General features: G+C 45.2%; 1 protein-coding gene across 5 annotated transcripts in view; it reads right to left on the bottom strand.

The window, feature by feature from the left end:
• ARNTL (aryl hydrocarbon receptor nuclear translocator like) overlaps positions 1-17,708 on the bottom strand; it is a 109,226-nt gene extending 91,518 nt beyond the window's left edge. For all 5 annotated transcript variants that reach the window (XM_036029056.1, XM_028514341.2, XM_036029059.1 and 2 more), the window contains exon 1: positions 17,587-17,708. The gene's annotated coding sequence lies outside the window, so the exon portion shown is untranslated. The remainder of the gene's footprint in view (positions 1-17,586) is intronic.
• Positions 17,709-18,242: the final 534 nt, after the last annotated feature.

Raw genomic sequence — 18,242 nt, 5'->3', positions numbered from 1 at the left:
CATGCAGGCTCTCTCCAGCACTTGGCTATTGTAAATAGTGCTGCTATGAACATAGGGGTGCATAAGTTCTTTTGAACTGGTGATTCGGGGTTCTTAGGGTATGATCCCAGCAGTGGAATTGCTGGGTCAAAAGGCAGTTCCATTTCTAGTTGTCTGAAGAAATTCCATACGGTTCTCCATAGTGGCTGTACCACTCTGCACTCCCACCAACAGTGCATTAGGGTTCCTGTTTCTCTGCATCCTCTCCAACACTTGTCATTTGTTGATTTGTTAATGATGGACATTCTGACTGGTGTGAGGTGATATCTCATTGTGGTTTTAATTTGCATCTCTCTGATGGCTAGTGATGTTGAGCACCTTTTCATATGTCTGTGGGCCCTCTGTATGTTCTCCTTGGAGAACTGTTTATTCCGGTCCTCTGCCCATTTTTTAATTGGATTGTTTGTTTTCCTGGTGTTGAGTTGTAGGAGTTCTTTACACATTTTGGAGATCAAACCCTTGTCCAATGTATCATTGGCACTGATATTCTCCCATATGGTCAGTTTCCTTTTCATTGTGATGATGGTTTCTTTAGCTGTGCAGATTTTCAGTTTGATGTAGTCCCATTTGCTTATTGTTTCCTTTATTTCCCTCGCCCTAGGAGATATAGTGGCAAAAATATGGCTACGTGGGATATCTGCAAGTTTCGTGTCTATGTTTTCCTCTAGGACCCTTATGGTGTCACATTCTAGCTATAGTGATCAGACAAAAATAAATAAATAAATAAAAGGCATCCAAATTGGAAAAGAGGAAGTAAAATTGTCATTATTCACAGACAACATGATAACATACATAGAAAATCCTATAGGCTACACCAAAAAACTGCTCGACCTAATAACTGAATTTGGAAAAATAGCAGGATACAAAGTCAATATTCAGAAGTTGATGGCATTTCTGTATACCAATAAACAATGAAATATCAGAAAGAGAAAGTAGGAAGAAAATACCATTTACTGTAGCAACAAGAAGAATAAATTACCTAGGAATAAGTTTAACCAAGGAGGTAAAAGACCTGTACTCACAAAACTATAGAACACTGGAGAAAGAAAATAAGGAAGATAAAAATAAAGGGAGCATATACCATGTTTATAGACTGGGAGAATTAACATCATTAAAATGTCTATACTACCTGAAGCAATCTATAGATTCAACGCAATTCCTATTAAAATATCAATGGCATATTTCACAGATCTAGAACAAATATTTCAAAAATTTATATGGAAATAAAAAAGACCCTGAATAGCCTCAGCAATCTTGAGAAAGAAGACCAAAGTAGGAGGGATCACAACACCCGATATCAAACTATATTACAAGGCTGCTATAATCAAAACAATCTGGTACTGGCATAACAACAGACACATAGATCAATGGAACAAAATAGAGAACCCAGAAATAAACCCAACTCTCTATGGTCAATTAATATTTGACAAAGGGGGCATGAGCACACAATGGAGTAAAAATAGCCTCTTCAATAAATGGTGTTAGGAGAACTGGACAAGTACATGCAAAAAAATGAAACTAGACCACCAACTTACACCATATACTAGAATAAACTCAAAATAGATAAAAGATTTAAATATAAGTCATAACCAAACCATTTAAAAATGATCAGTTCATATTCATGGACCATGACATCCAAATGAAAGTCCTATCTCCAGTTTTGATGTACTCTGTCACCTAAACAGTGGCATAAACAAGTGGTCTTGCCAAGCACATATTAGGTGTCATATGGTACCCAGCCAGGAGTTTTCCTGGGGTCTGTCCCCATCCTGGTGGGGTAGCTGGTTTTACATCTAGGCCCAAGGCCTTGGATAGTGGACTGCAGAAAACTTTTCTCCTTAACAGAGAAGACTGTCTAGGATCAAGATCTTCTTATCATAGTGCATTCTCCCCCATCTCTCATATTTCACATTTCATTCAACAAATATGTCCATGCCAGGCACTGGGCCAGGTGCTGGTAACACAAAGGTGAATAACACAGATGCTATGTCCATTTCCATGGGGCTGCAGTTTGTACAACGCTTCCCCATTCATTATCGTCACACTAAGCCTGGGAGACAGGAAAGGCCATCACTGTTATTCCCATATTCCAGATGATAAAGTAAATGTTTATTGGGGTATTTTGCCCCAGGTTATGAAGTGGAAGGGCTTGATTCACACCTACGTCTTCTGACTCCTGTACAGCTCACACAGATGAATTTCTTCTTACTTAAAACTGAAGCCTTCTGGATTATTTGTATTACCTCTAGCAGCTGGGTTCTACCTTTCTGAGCAATGAGCTGCTCTGACCTCTAGATGGCTGTGCTGGTCCTGATTTCTGTGTGCCTGCCTAGATTCTGACCCTGGACTCCTATGTTCCCAGCTATCCTGGCACCAGCTTCAAACTTTGTTTATTCCCTCCTGTTGGTACCATGATGTAGCAGACTGCTAACTTCCTGCAATGTGCTATCTCCTCTGCATCATTTAAAAGCAGAGATTTTGCTGGACTCATGACCTCTCAACTAAAGGTATCTCCCAGCCTCCTTTGCAGGTAAATGTAGCCATGTGACTACGTGCTGGTCACTGGGACAAAAGAATGTGCTATTTCCAGGTCAAGCCCTTAAAATGAGTGTATGTGTGCCCCCTGATCTTTCCTCTGGGAGATGGTAAAAACCAAAGCTTCCACTTTCAACCACCAAGTGGAAGCCACATATTGAAGATAGAAGGCCTAGACCACTAGACCACTAAAGGCACCGAGAGCTGCAATGATGTGAGCCAAGGCTAATTTCTCCATGGAAACAATTGATAATAGGACCTTGTATTTATAACCAAGAACTCCACAGTCAACTTTTTAAATAAATTATGTAAACTCCCTGTTTTATCATCTATTAAAGCCTTGGGATTTTTAAAGCTAGCAGGGATGCTGACCCAACAATTTATCACAGGGATCTATGTATAGTCTGAACCATATAAAGTAGGTACAAAGCAATTAAACCCAATGACCAATCACGTGACCTTTTATTCTGAATCAGTGAGAGTGTAGCACAAAATACTTTAATGATGCCTGATGATTTCTATATACAATAAGTCATATATTTGGAAACATCTTCAATCAAGAAAGCAACGCAGACTTCCGGCCAAGATGGAGGTGTAGGTAGACATCCTGTGTCTCCTCGTACAACCAAGATAGGGACAACAACAATTTAGAAACAGAATAACAACCAGAACTGACAGAAAATTGAACTGTATGGAAGCCAGACAACCAAGGAATTAAAATAGACACATTCATCCAGACCAGTAGGAGGAGTGGAGTTGGGCAGCCGGGAGGAGAGGGGTCAAGGAACAAAGAGCATTGGGACCGGCGTAAGGCATCCAGGGCGTGAAAGACCACAGAGGGCAGACGCTGGGTGCACAAGCTGTGGCTGGCAGACCCCGGCCAAGGGATGGCAACCAGCAGACCCAGCGAGGCAGCGATTGTGAAGCAAGGCACTGTGTGCAAGGCAGCTGGCTGCCCAGGTGGTCCCAGGGTTGCAGCGCCGGGAAATAGAGCCTCGGGGCACTGATTGAAAACACCTGTGGGGAGTTGAGGCGCAGGGATAGACTCCCAGCCTCACAGGAGAGGTCGTTGGAAAGACCCACAGGGTGCACAAGCCCACCCATATGGGAATTAGCACCAGAAAGGCCCCGTTTGCTTGGGGGAAGCGGCGGAAGGGACTGATGTCTGACGGAGAATGGAGCAAGCGCCATTGTTCCCTCTCAGACCCTGCCCCCACATATGCATCACAACCCAGTGACTGGGTTGCCCCGCCCTGGTGAATACCTAAGGATCCACCCCTCCCATGTAACAGGTACAACGAGACAAAAAAAAAAAAGATGGCTCAAACAGAAGAACAAATGAAAGCCTCACAAGCAGTACTTTTAAGCGACTGAGAGATAGCAAACCTATCAGATGCACAGTTCCAAACACTGGTGATCAGAATGCTCACAGAATTGGTTGACTTTGGTCACAAATTAGATGAAAAAATGAAGGCTACAATAAGTGAAATGAAGAAAAATGCACAGGGAACCAATAGTGATGGGAAGAAAGCTGGGTCTCACATCAATGGAGTGGACCAGAAGGAAGAAAAAAACATACAATCAGAAAAGAATGAAGAAACAAGAATTCAAAAAAATGAGGAGAGGCTTAGGAACCTCCAAGACATCTTTAAACATTCCAACATCCGAATTATAGGGGTACCAGAAGGAGAAGAGGAAGAGCAACAAGTGCAAGAGTTATTTGACCAAATAATAAAGGAGAACTTCCCCAATCTGGCAAAGGAAATAGACTTCCAGGAAGTCTAGGAAACTCAGAGAGTCCCAAAGAAGTTGGACCCAATGGGGAACACACCAAGGCACATCATAATTACATTAGCCAAGGTAAAAATGAAGGAGAGAATCCTAGAAGCAGCAAGAGATAAGGAGACAGTAATCTACAAAGGAGTTCCCATCAGACTCTCAGCTGATTTTTCAAAAGAGACCTTACAGGCAAGAAGGGGCTGGAAAGAAGTACTCCAAGTCATGAAAGGCAAGGACCTACATCCCAGATTGCTCTATCCAGCAAAGCTTTCATTTAGAATGGAAGGGCAGATAAAGTGCTTCTCAGATAAGGTCAAGTTAAAGGAGTTCATCATCACCAAGCCCTTATTATATGAAATGTTAAAGGGACTTATCTAAGAAAAAGATAAGAAAAAGAAGATAAAAAACATATAGTATCATATATCCTCTATATGACATACAGAGGACAAAAATAGTAGGGGAAATGTAGAAGCTAAAGAACTTATGACACATGGACATGAGCTAAAGGGGGGAATGTGGGTGGGAGGGGGTGTGCAGGTTGGAGGGGAGTGAAGGGGGGGTAATGGGACAACTGTAATGGCATAATCAATAAATATATATATAGATTTTAAAATTTTTATTTATTTATTTTTAGAGAGGGAAGGGAAGGAGAGAGAGAGACATCAATGTGCAGTTGCTGGGGGCCGTGGCCTGCAACCTAGGCATGTGCCCCGACTGGGAATTGAACCTGCGATGCCTGGTTCGCAGCCTGCACTCAATCCACTGAGCTATGCCAGCCAGGGATAAAGTATATTTTTAAAAAAGAAAGCAACGCATAACTTGGGAAAAGGGAAGTTAAAGTCAGAAAAAACAGGGTTTAAGTCTGGGCTCTGCCACTGACTAGCTTTGGGATCCTGAACAATAGCTTAAACTCTTTATTTCATCTCTTCTTACAGGGCTGTAGTAAGGACTAAACAAGACAGGGCAGTAAACAGTGCTCTGTAAGTCACACACAGAGGTAAATGGTGCCATCAGTATCATGGCATCTGCAAAGGCTTCTGTGGGCAGATTTTGACAAGCACCAACAAGAAAACTGAAGCCATTCTTTGAAAAACTGACCCAGAGCAATTTCTTTTTCTGTCTTCTTTTTCTCTCTTTAAAATCCCCCACATGCATTAGCTAGTAAGAGTTAGTAGATCTGCTGCATTCATCGCTGGCATCCATTTGCTCGTGGGCCACAGAGCAACCGACGAGAGCTGCTAGATGTCAGCCATGGTTGCAAAGAAGGGAGAGCTGCAGTGAGCTTGAAACCACTGTGTGGCAACATGTCTATCAACCAAAATGCCTTCCAAAGACCCAATGCGCTGTCAGAAACCTCAAAACCAGAGACAGGAGGCATTTCAGGGTGCCAGGAAAAGGGAGGAAAAAGACTGCTGCTATTAAGAGTGCAGGCTCAGGAGAGAGACTGTCCTGGGTTTGAATCACAGCTTTCCCACTTCCCATCTGAGGCACCTTCAGGTCTCAGTCTGCCTAACTAGAAAGTGAGACTGATGGTGCCCCCCACCCCCCAGACTATGGTGAAGATTAAATGGGAAAAGGCACATAAGCACTTAGCAGGTTATAAATACTCAAAGGTTAAGTGCTGTTGTTAATAATGTTAATAATAATAATAGCTACATCATGTAGTACTAACAAAAATTAAGATTTGGCAAATTTTTCGTCCTTCATGTCAAGACTCTGCTGCAGGCTTTGCAACCAGGTATTACCTGAACTGCATACTGGTTCACCTATTAATCCCTGAAGCAACTCAAGGTTTTTCTGGACTTCAGCTTTTTGCCTCAGGATAGTAAAACATCCAGAATAACCAACTGGCCAGTTGGCTAGATCCTGACACTTGCTTTTCAGGTTCACAGCAGAGCATCATTATCCTGAGAAGTGTGTGCAGAGAAGAACAGATTAACTTGGATGTCTGTGCCTAACTTTACCATCCATGCTCAGGCTGTGGCTCCCCATGTCTAAAGGTGAAACATAATATCACCCTTAAAATATGGCCCTACGCAGCAAAGTGAAGCCTGTCAGCACCCACATAGTGGACAGCGCCACATCCCTAACAGTGCCCTTGAGGTGGGAAACTCCTTCTGAGCTCTCCAGGCTGTCCCTATAAAGCCAGAACACCTTCTTATCGAAACCAGGAAGTTGGCCCTTGTCAGTGTGGCTCAGTTTGTTGGAGTATCATCCGGTGCACCAAAAGGTTAGGGGTTCAATTTCCAGTCAGGGCACATACTTAGGTTGTGGGTTCGATCCTGTATGGGAGGCAACCAATCAGTGTTTCTCTCTCACCCCCTTTCTCTCTCTAAAATCAATAAATATATACTTTTAGAAAACTAGGAAGCTGCTTCCTACAACCATGGAGCAACTTTGCAGCCTTCAAACCATGTCCACATCTCACTCCAGCATTGGATCCACACTGTAAGGTGCAACAAAAATTGTTGCACCTGTTCCACAGATGAGGAATCAGCCAGTTTGAGGCATTAAGTGATTTGGCTTAGGCTGTCTGTTGCTTAAGTAGTGGCAGCAGCCTAGAATGCAGGTTATCTGGTCCCAATCCAGTGCTCATTCCAGAAAATGTGGGTATTTGTTTTTAAACATTCAACTTTCAAAATGGTGCTTTGGTTCTGGAGAATTCATTAACCGAGGTATCGCAGTCGCCATATAGTGCAGATTCACATACTTGAAAGCCTCTCACACAGGCAGATGTTCCGCACTCTAAAAATCTAGACAGTGACTGCAAACAGCCATGCTGATGAACATAATTGACAATTAATTTGCGGTTCTGGCTCCCTCCCACCCTATGTCTGGATTCAAGCTAGCTGCCTCCTGTCAGATCTCTGCTGCAGTTTGCCCCTCTTTGCTCCAATCTGACAGGACCACTTACACTGGACCAGTGCTCTCAGGGGAATTATTTCATGTCACTAACATAATAACCATAATGAAAATAAATTCGGAGGTTCTTCAATGCCTACCAGTCTCCACCTCACTAAGTAAACTTTGACTTCTCACTTAACCTCGCTGAGTTTCTTTACCTACAAAATGAAGGAGTGGGTTAAACATTGTCCTGTCCACTTCCAGTGCTTGCTCTAGAACCACTCCCAGCCAAGCCCAAATCCTGCACCTGGAGGACATTCGGAGACAGCAGAGTCCACTGGTCAAGAGCCTTCGGGGCCTGGTTTCTATGCCTGAATCTACCACCTACCAGCCACGCGACCTTAGGCAGGTTACCAGACCACTCTGTGCCTCCATTTCCTCATCTCTAAGATGAGGCTAATAATAAGACCTACTTCATAGGGTTTTATAGGAATTAGATGAAACTCTCTCTTAGCAATTATTATTTCCTGAAATGGCATGCTTCCGGTTTAGGCCTCGAATGATCTTTCAGACTAAAGTTCCCATCATTATCTGTGAATGCTCCATTTTGGTAAGTCCATGTCCCTGACTGAATACAAACTGGTCATTTCTACTTCCATGCTTTTAATTGTGCTCTGTTGCCACTTACCCATTTCCTGGAAGTAGCTGTGCTATCCTCATGTGTGAATCTAAATCCTACTTATCCTTAAAGGTCAGTATTAAATGCGATCACTTCCATGAAGCCTCCTCTCTACTGGAAAAGCTCTTTCTGGTATCTAAATTTCTGTAGCACTTATAGATAGTCTAGGTCACTTTATTGGCATGGCCTTAGATAATCTTCTACCAGTATATAAAGTTGCAGGCTCCTTGGCCATAATAACTATTTCTGCTTATCCTCTGGGTCTAGCATGGTGCCTCATACATGGTCCTTCAGATAATTGTTGACTAAATAAATAAATGTGTGGTACTGTGTCCAAACAAATACACAGTAAGTTTTCTTTAAGTTGATATGGCTCAGTTATTAATTTGCTATGCTTTGAAGCCAAGTAAAGATAACATAAAGATGAACATCAGCAGGGCAGGGACAACCACTGCCAGTTAATTACTGACCATCAATAAAAGATACTGATATATGGTCAAACTAAAGAATAAGATGACAAAAGGAAATGGTGACTTAAACTCCAAAGTCCCTTATAAGACTGAGTTCGTGAACCTGTACTATCAGAAAGGGAAAAACTTGAGGTTTTTCCCAAGCTGAATTCACTCATTCAATAACTATTCATCGAGTGACTACTCTACACAGGTACTGTCTTAGTTGCTGACGATTCAGCAACTAAAATACTTGCTCACATTTCAGCATCAAAGGAGGAAGTTTCGGTACAATGCCACTTTCTAGCTCCAAAGTGAAATCCATGAAGCAAGAACTTTTTTGCCCCACTGCTCGCTATGCCTTCAAGCAAAGACAAAAGAAAAAAAACAGAATGTGCCATTCTCAACCAACCAAACAGAGGCAGTGCTAAAAATGTCCTGTCACCCCCCAATGAAGCTTCCCTCACTCTAGAATCTGCTGGGAAGTTCACAACTTAGCATCCTGCACCCTAAGTCACGTAAACTCTACGTCCCTAACACCCTAAATTCCAGTTGAGCTTGGCCACTATCGTTATTTAAACATCAAACCTCTCAAACAGCACATGTGGCATGCGATGCCAGAAACAAAACTCAGAGGTGGGCAGTGAGGGAGGGAGGCAGTTAAAGGATCGGGGAGTTTTCACTGCAGAACCCGTGGCTCTTTTCTCCTTTGGAGCAGAAACCTCTTGTATCATCTAAGGCCTTTAAAAAAATTTTTTTTCTTCCAGCAGGATACTGAAAATAGCTTTGCAGTTAACATTTAAAACTGTTTTGATCCCACACTCTTTCAGCTCTGCTCTCTCCTGCAAACTCATTCCATTCCTTAAGGGCACTTATATTTCATAAGCAACAAGCCAGAGTCCCCATTTTTATCCTTAAGAGTTAAAGAGAAAAATGATTTACATAATCATATGAAAGATAAGTTGGCCAAGAACACAGGAATCTTATCTGGACCAAAAGTTCTAGGACAAAATTTCTTTCAACTCATCAAGACAGATAGCAGATCAAAACCAAGGTTCACGTGGACTGCGTAATTGCTGAGCACCGTGCATGGGAACTTCTTGAGTTCCCCATTTTTGTGTGCTGTCTACTTTGTCAGGAAGCAATCTGAGGCAGCCATCTGAAGGTGGGCTTACACAATGAAACATATACATTTCCCTGTCACGGTGAGAAAACAAGATCTTATAGCCAACAAGGACCTGAGAAATCCAAGTTCAGTGGAGGCGAGTTACTGAACATCAGTCAGTCGGCGGCTCCACCATGTCTGCAGCCTGGGCCTCCCCCTGCTCCCCGTGCAGGGCTTCCCCCACTCCGCAGGCCACTGTCCGATTTACAACACATGAAACAAAACCGTAAGGGCACAAAGATGAAAATCCCTTTTATAAAACTTTCTGACAGACTGGAAGAAGAATAGGAGATGTGGCAAAGGTAAATGGGCCCCATTAACACTAGAAGTAAATGACCTATAATGCCATATAGACGAGGGGTCTAGCTTCAGAAGGCTTACTTAATTCTGGTAATGCTTTAGTACTACACAGCATGGTTTCAGCTACAGTTAGCACTAAATGGCTTTTGTGGGCTTGCCTGGGAACAAAACCATATTTTAGTTCATTTTTTTCTGTAGGAAAATCTACCCTAAATTTCCATCAACTGTCTTACAGATGAACTTTTGGAACAAAATCTGTTTTTAAGATGGCCGTGCATGTGAAATGAAATTCTGAGGTCTGAAGCTATACACTAAACATAATTAAAACAATAATGGCTGGTGATATATGCTAAGAGTACATTTATGAGAAAGCATTTCAAATCCTTAATTTGTTCATACGCAATATGTTTTAGTAAAAGTCTTCTGAGTACAGTGAACTGCTATTTATACCGTATATAACCAAGGGCAATTGCTCCAATTCTGCATGCAAGTATTTACAGCGCCTTTCTAGCACTGGGCTAAAGGTTACAGGGAGGAGACAACATCTGTACATAACGAACCCATGATCCAGGTACACTGGCCTTTACTGTCCTCAAAAAACAATCAAGCCACTTATCTAGCCTCAGGGCCTTTGCATTTGTTGTTCTCTCTTCCTGGGATATTTTCCCCTACATCTTCCTGCAGCTGAGCTCCAATGCTACCTCCTCAGAGAGGCCTCCCTGGAAGACCCAGTTAGATCAACCACCTTCCTATCATTCATCACCACTACTGTTTTACTCTGTTGGACTGCTTTCCTAGCATCTCTCACCATCAGGAGTTAACATGGTTAACTGTTTACTGTCTGTCTTCTGCTGGGACTCTGTTCTGTTCACTGCTGTGTAGTCAGTGCTCCGCACATGGTAGGCATCCAATAAACTTCGCTGAATGAGTAAATGAGTAGAGTTGGAGAGTGGGAAGTGAGGACAAGATAATTATTCATGAAACAATTTTAAAAATGAGAGAATTGGCCATCTGATTAGATACAATATGATAATCTGCTAAATATGAAGCACCAATGCTTCTGAATGAATGGCTGGCAATTAAAAGGGGAGAGAGAGAGGGAAAGAACACACAAAAGGGGCCAGTGTCATCAGAAGAGGCTTCTAAAGAAGTGAGAGACTCAAGGCAGGCTAAGGCAAGGAGGAGAGCCTCTTGGGTCAAGAGAGCGATGCGAACAAGGGCATACAACAGAAGAGAGAGTGTGGCACAGGGTGGCCCAGGCAGGAACAAGCACAGTCGAACCTCAGGCTTGCCGCTCCTTCTGGGAATGGGGATGGGGTAGGGAACAGGGCTGGTGAAAGAAACAGGGTCAGACTGGAGAGCCCGGAGGGCTGGACACCGGGTGGTCAACCACATGCTGCCACATCGGGTGGGAAGAACTGAAGGAAGTAGAGGGGAGAGCGGAAAACTGCTTGGAGGATGACCTGAGTAGTCTGGGGCAGGGCCGGTGGGGGGCGGTGCAAGAAGAGCTTCTTCCCCCTGCTTAGATATGAGAAAGATGTCAGTGAGCAACATGTCAAGGCATTTTTTCCCCTTAAAAAGAGACAGTTTCCAGAGCATCTATCTCACAACAGATTCGATGGCAGATTCAGGTCAACTTCCCCTACGTCCTATACTCGGAGCACTCGAGGAGAATGACAGAGGTTCAAAATGGTAGCTGGGAGGACAGACCACGTGACTTTCCATGCCTTCTAAATCCAAGATTAATTACGTTCAGTATAGCCTGTATTTGTTATCTTTTTATTCTTTGGGGGAAAAAAGTGGTATCTAACTTCCCTGTGTAGTATATATTTGAACATTATATAACACATTTTTATGTAACAGGTTCTTGATATAAAACAATGTTTCCCTTACCATCTAAATGTATTTGGGAAACAACAGGCATTAAATATATATTTTATATATTATATATATATATATTTATACACACACACACAGCAGGACTGTAAATGTCTGTCTTTGGCTGGGGAGAGGAGGAAGAAGGTGAGAGACTTTGAAAAGGTCTTCTCTCCAGTGAGGAGCTCTGCAGATGGCTATGATGGGGGTTGGTGGTGGGGAGGTAATGAGTTCTGTTCAGAGGTTCATGTCACACAAGAAGCTGCCTGGGGAGGGGGAGCCACACAGTATCCAATGCTGCAGAATGCCAGGAATAAGCGAGAGAGACAGAGATGCAGAAGAGGATGTGAGAATAATGCTCACAATCCTTTGTAACTGCTACTAGGGTAATATCCAAACATGCATCCCTTGCATCCCACTGCCAAGGGCTTCGGTCCTGCTTAAAAGGAGGTACACCACACTTGTCAACAACAAGATTCGTCACCAATCACTGTGGGCCTAGCAGGCTCCTGGCGTGGGGCTGGGCGCTTCACATACAGGACCTAATACAATGGTTCCTCCTAGGAGACATCTGCTACAGCAGTTAGAGAGCGCACTTGAGGCACCACACACAAATCCTGCCCCATGCCACACTAGCTGAGTGACCTGGAGCAGTTTATGAAACCACTCACTGTGGGTAAGTGAGGATAATCATCACCCCTACCTCATAGGGCTGTTATGAGGGTTAAACAAGTTAATAAACATAAGATGACTAATTAGAGAGTGTTTTTCTTATTTTGCAAATGAGGTAAATCAGACTAAAAAAAAAACTAACTGATTTGCCTAGGTCACATATTTCAAACTAGTGGTTGGCAGCTAGAAGCAGTTAGTTCTATAAGATTTCTCTTGAATTTTAAAAACATGTAAATGTTTTACTCAGTATATGTACAAAATCCAATGGGTAGAGTATTAACCAGAATATCGAATTAGGCAGACCATCCAACCCCTTCTTTAACTAGGCTGGATAAACAAGAATTTATACTACTTAAAAGAACAGCATGTACTAACATAAAAATCATTTGCCATCAAATGTCAGTGCTCAACATTCCCCTGAAACAAAGATGACTAAAGCTTATCCAATTCCATCTCCCCAGATGTTAAGTTCCCAACCCAAACCGCCCTTCCATGCAGACCTGTATACTTGTGACCACGTCCACTTGAGCCTCTGTTGCATTCCTCAGCCCACGCCCCCACCTCTCCGCAGGCACAGGCATAGCCACCTTCCCTCTACCTGCTTAGTTCCTGAGCCACTAGCCCACCCTATCCCCTCCTCCAGACAGTTCATTGGACTAGCAGATCCTAAAGCTCCCTGTGCCTATCATTTTGAGAAGTCAAGATGGGCTCCCCTAAAGTGCTTGCCCTGAGCATGCTATTGAGATATTCCCAGAGAATGCATCAGCGCCTAGGAGAATTAGGTAGATCAAGGGCTGGAGCACACTGCTGCCAAGCGTGAGGAGTAAGAAAAACACAATGAGGCAATAGCCCCTTGAGCATTTGAGCTGGGTCTTAAAGTGGTGTAGGATTTGGTCATGAGAAGGTTGGGGCATGGGATGGGCCAAGGGCTGGTCCAGGGAATGGACAGTCCTTCAGTTTAGACAGTTCTGTGTACACAGCAAAGCCTGGTCTATAGGCGGGCTGGATATGGAGAGGCGAGAAAGAGCAATGCAGACAGCTAACATTCATGGAGTGCTTACTATGTGCCATGAATAGCTTAATGTACTTTTAATGTTTTAACTCATATAATCCACACTGTAACTCTTAGAGATAAGGACTACAGGGATCCCAGTTTTACACACGAGGACACCAAGACAGAGAACAAAGCAACTTGACCACAAGTCATAAACCTTGTAAGAAACAGGATATAAAATCTGGCTCCAAAGTCTGCGCTCTTAACCACCCAACCAAACTGCCACTCAGGACAGCTTGGTTGTGAAAGGGTACGGGCACCAGGGTATTAGGAGGATGATGGTGCTTGCAAACAGTTTGCAATCTGTAACTCCAAGGCCACAAATGCTGGCGACAGGCTGCTGTCAGTGTATACAGTGAACCTGTTTGCAGCTGAAGCAAGAGAGACTGATCAGATCAGGACTAAAAAGGGGATTCTGGGCAAGGGGGATAATGTGAAGAGTGGAGGCCAGGACAGACACCTACCTCTAGGGGTATGCAGGAAGAGAACCAAAAAAGCATCATGACCCAAAGGTAGAGGAAGGAAGGGATTTCAAGGAGGGAAAGAAAGGCAGGGTAATAGCTGCAAAGGAGCCAAGAACAATCATGTTGGACTAAGAACAGGCCTCCGAAACACAGGGTTTAAAGTTTTTAGAGATCTTTGAAAAGAACTATAGAGAAGGGTGGTAGAGAAAGAAGCCAGAGGCCAGGAGCTAAGGATAGAGCAGATGAGGGAATGGATATGGTGAATGTTCACGGCCTGTGAGAAGTTGCTGGGCAGGGAGGAGAATAAGGGACATATAGACTCAGGGGACCAAGTGTAGACATGTGAAAGGAGGCCTGTAACAGATCTGTTTCTCCACCCTCCATCCTTCCTCTCCTAAATCAAGACAAAGGTTTTACTGGGTTTGGTGATGAGGCTGAAGGAAAAAACAGCATGAAGGATATTCCGGTGAGAGGACTCTGGCAGCAGTGGGAGGGAGTGGCAGCAGACACTGAGGGAGGGCTTCGTAGTGCCAGGCATTTTACATACATCATCTCCCTTGCTCCCCTGATCCTCATACAGATTCCATGAGGCCGGCACTGTCATTACACCACAGAAAAGGAGGCCGAAACCAGAGGAGCCAAGCACTTTCCAAGGCCACACAGCCAAAGCCCAAGTTCTAAGTCCTGCTACTGAGCTCCAGGCATCCACCCAAAGTGAGGGTCCAAGAAGAGGAAACAGAGGAAAAATTCACTTGCTTTTTCTGTACTAGGAGGAGACATGGGGGAAAAAGACAGGACATTATGGGCAGAAAGGAAGAGATACTGAGGGAGCTTAAGTCAGACAGAGCAGGTCAGGGAGAGAGAGAGAGGGTGGGCGGGGAGAGAGGGAGAGGGAGAGAGAGCAAGCAGGTACACATGGGGTGGGGGGATTTGGGGTAAGTCTGAGTATTGTAATAAAATGGCAATATTGAGAGAAAGAACTATAGAGAAGGGCAATATGCCTGCATTTCTGGGTTCCTAACTAAACCTTAAGGTTTGCAAAGGATTTTTTTTTTTTACTTCCCTGCAAGTGTTTACCATGACACTAACTAAGATCACTGTCTATAATTGTATCATTGGAAGGGGCAATGTTTCCTTAATATTGACTTTCTTCCACCACAGTGAAAGCTGATGATGGAAATGACAAATGAAAGTGAGCTCGGAGAAGGAAGGCAACCGTTACACATTCTTACAGAGTTGTGTGAACACAGCCAAGTCTTTCTACAATACTTGTCCATCATTTAGTATATCAATTAGGCAGAGGTTGTTGGTGTAGAGGGATAAATCTGAAAGCACAGCCACTACCTCATCCTCCCTGTGGTAGGCAAACCTCTTTTGCAAATAGCAGAAAAACTCCTAAGAAGTCATCATTTTATAAATCATTTGAAATGGAGTCTTTAAAACACCATCTGTTGATCTGTTTAAGCTCTATGAAAACAGGATTTCAGCTCACATATTCTGGAGGTTCCAGCAGGTAAAATATCAAACTGAATTCAAATGTATTAAATATTTAGGGATACACAGAACTTTATAGCAGAAGGAATCTTTGAGACCAACCTAGTTCAACTACCTTACTTTCCATCTGAGGCTAATAGAAACCGGAAAGGTTCAGCAACTTGTCCCAAGCGGCATAGCCGTGAAAGCTCAAGTCTGGGTTGGGACCACAATGTTTTAACTCTCAGGCTAGTGCTCTTCCACCACACTTGTCCTTTCCTCTCTCCCTCATTTTAAATTTTATGGGTTGGAATAATGTGCATATTTAACGATGGTTTTAACTTATTGTCATTATTCACTGGCTACGTTTACAATCAAAACCAAAATGCTTCTATAGAGCCAGCTTCAGGTGATACAATTTCAAATCATGCCCAGGAAATTTTAAAGCCTTCTAAATATGTTTATTCAACAAATTGCTTTAGAGACTTATCAATAAAGTGAACTCAGTAACACAGCATGGACTGAAACATTCAATTTTGTGTTTTAAAAATATTTTTGGAATTTCATTGATATGGAAATCAAATTTAACAGCAATGATTTCTTTTTTCCTGCAAGCATAGAGAGCATGGGATTATTCAAAACTGCTCAGGAGCAGCAATGATTATTTTAAGCTCATGATTCAACCAGTACATTAATTAAGAACTCCACCAACCCAAATTGACAGATCCTGATATCAATGGGACCAGAAAAATTAAAATAATAGTTGTCATATAAAAATAGATTAAAGAGGGGAACAGCAGCAAATGTCAGAAGGACAAATGACAAGCAAGTGTTGGGGCAAATGAGATGCATTTGATCGGCAGTTTTTCTGGATTTTTTTTTTTTTTTAAGGAAGACCTTGGAAATACAAGTACAGTCAAGAAATGCTTCGTAAATATCGAATAGTTTTTCTGGAAGTTGGGTGATAAAACTTGGCTAATAATTCCTTGCTTGGGAGTAACTAAGCAGAGAGAAGAAACCGCAAGCGCCAAAATGACAAAACAACGCTATATGCCCAGGAAGAAGCCTAGCCGGTGAGGGAGGGGAAAGGGGACAAGGAATGTGGTGTTCGGGGTGTCAGCCTGGTCCCCCCGCCGGCCAGGATAAACTTGACAACAGATGCCCAAAGCCGGTGTAGCCCTTCCTTCCCCTGCGCCAGCCCTCTGGCACCTGCGTGTGCCCCGCAGCCGGCTCTCGCGACCCCTCGGCGTGGTTGACTCGTGCCCTACAAGGTCGGCATTAATTTCTATTATACTTCTTCCTCAGAGCAAACGAAAGCTCTTTTGGCTGTCAACGCCCGGCAATCACGAGCAGGAACCTTTTTTCTTCTCTGACATCTGTCAAACCTGGTGCTAGAGCTAGCCTCTCTGCGCCCTCCGCAGCGCTCCAGAGCTCCAGGACCCGCGGCGGGCCCACACCTGGACGCCGGGCGACGTCCCGCGCTGTGAGGCACTTGCTCGCAGACCCACGGGAGCTACCCCCGGGGCTATCCAGAACCCAGACGGCGCAGGCCGTACGAAAGTTCGCAGCCTGGGGTCGGCCCCGTCTTGGGTCTAGATTAGCCGGGTGCAGAGCCTGACCCCAAAATAAGGCCGAAGGGGCGGGCAGGCTCGGACTCCCTAAGCCCGACGGAGACGCCCTCCCCGCCCCCACCCAGCCCTGCAGACTCCCGAAAGGGAAGTGAAGGAAAGGAGGAGGAAGGACAGAAGCGGCATCGCTCGCCCAACGCCCTTGACGATGCGGCCATCAAGGATAGTCCCCTCCGGGGTCCCTGCAGCTCCCCATGATACATCCTAGGACTCGCCCTCAGCCGGTCATTCCTCCCAAAAGGCGGAGCTGTCCCTTTAAGAGGCAGCTGGCTGCTCCCTACCCCCGTCAGGTAGCGATGCCCGCGGAGGGGAGATAGGTACTTTCTTGGTCCCTTTAGGAGCGCCTGCGGCACCTCCGCCCTCCCTACCCCGCAGCGCCAGCCCCCGTGAGGGAAGATGGGGATGGACGGGCGCGGCGCCTTTAAGGGGCGCAGCCTCCCTACAGCCCGGGTGGGGGCAGGGAGCGGGCACTGGCCCTTTAAGGCCGGCAGCGGGCACGTCGGGCAGGGTTCCCTGGCGGCCGGGCTGCGACCCGGACGGCGGCGGGGTCGCCATGCCTGCCAGGGTGCTAACAGCCTCCGACGGGGTGCTCGGAGCCGTGCCGCTGACCGCCGCCAGCCCGACACTCACCGTGGCTCGCCGAGAGCGCCCGCGCCCGCGCCCCCACTCCAATCCCGCGGCGGCGGCGGCGGTGAGTCCGGCGCGGGTAAACAGGCACCTCCGTCCCTGACCTACTTTCTGCCTTCCCTAAATGTCGCACCACTAACCTACTTTCCGACCAATCCGCTCCCCGCCGGCCCAGGCCCGGCCCCCCGCCCACCAATCGCTTTGCCCAACCCCCTTTTCCCGCCCACCAATGGAGGAGCCGCGGAGCCCGGATACCTGCCTCTACCCGCTAGCCAATCCAAGAGCCCGAAGGAAGCTGAACTTGGTCGTAGCTCCCGGCCAATCCGCGCGCTTCTTGGCGCCCTGCTGGCCAGTTGTGTGGCTGCTGGAGAGACCGCTAGCCAATGGCGAGGCGACTAGGGCAGTTTACCTGATACTTTCCCGCCACCAATCGCTTGGTACACAGAGGCGCACGCCCCGAGCCGAGGACCAATCTGAGCACTTTCCCTGGATTTCCTCGCTTCTGCCCTCTTTCCCCTCAGGTCTCCCGCTCTCGGTGGCCACTGCGGGTGCAGACTCTGTGCTTCTTGCCATCGCCTGGGATGTTCCTCTTCCCTGGATCCGTGGCTTGCGTCGGGCTCACCACTCTCACCTCTCCTCCTTCCCCTTCTTCACTCGGG

Source organism: Phyllostomus discolor, chromosome 6 (genome assembly GCF_004126475.2).
Source record: "Phyllostomus discolor isolate MPI-MPIP mPhyDis1 chromosome 6, mPhyDis1.pri.v3, whole genome shotgun sequence".
Taxonomy (NCBI): Eukaryota; Metazoa; Chordata; class Mammalia; order Chiroptera; family Phyllostomidae; genus Phyllostomus; species Phyllostomus discolor.
Note: the sequence above shows the minus strand (reverse complement) of the source record. Positions and strands in the feature narration are given on the sequence as shown.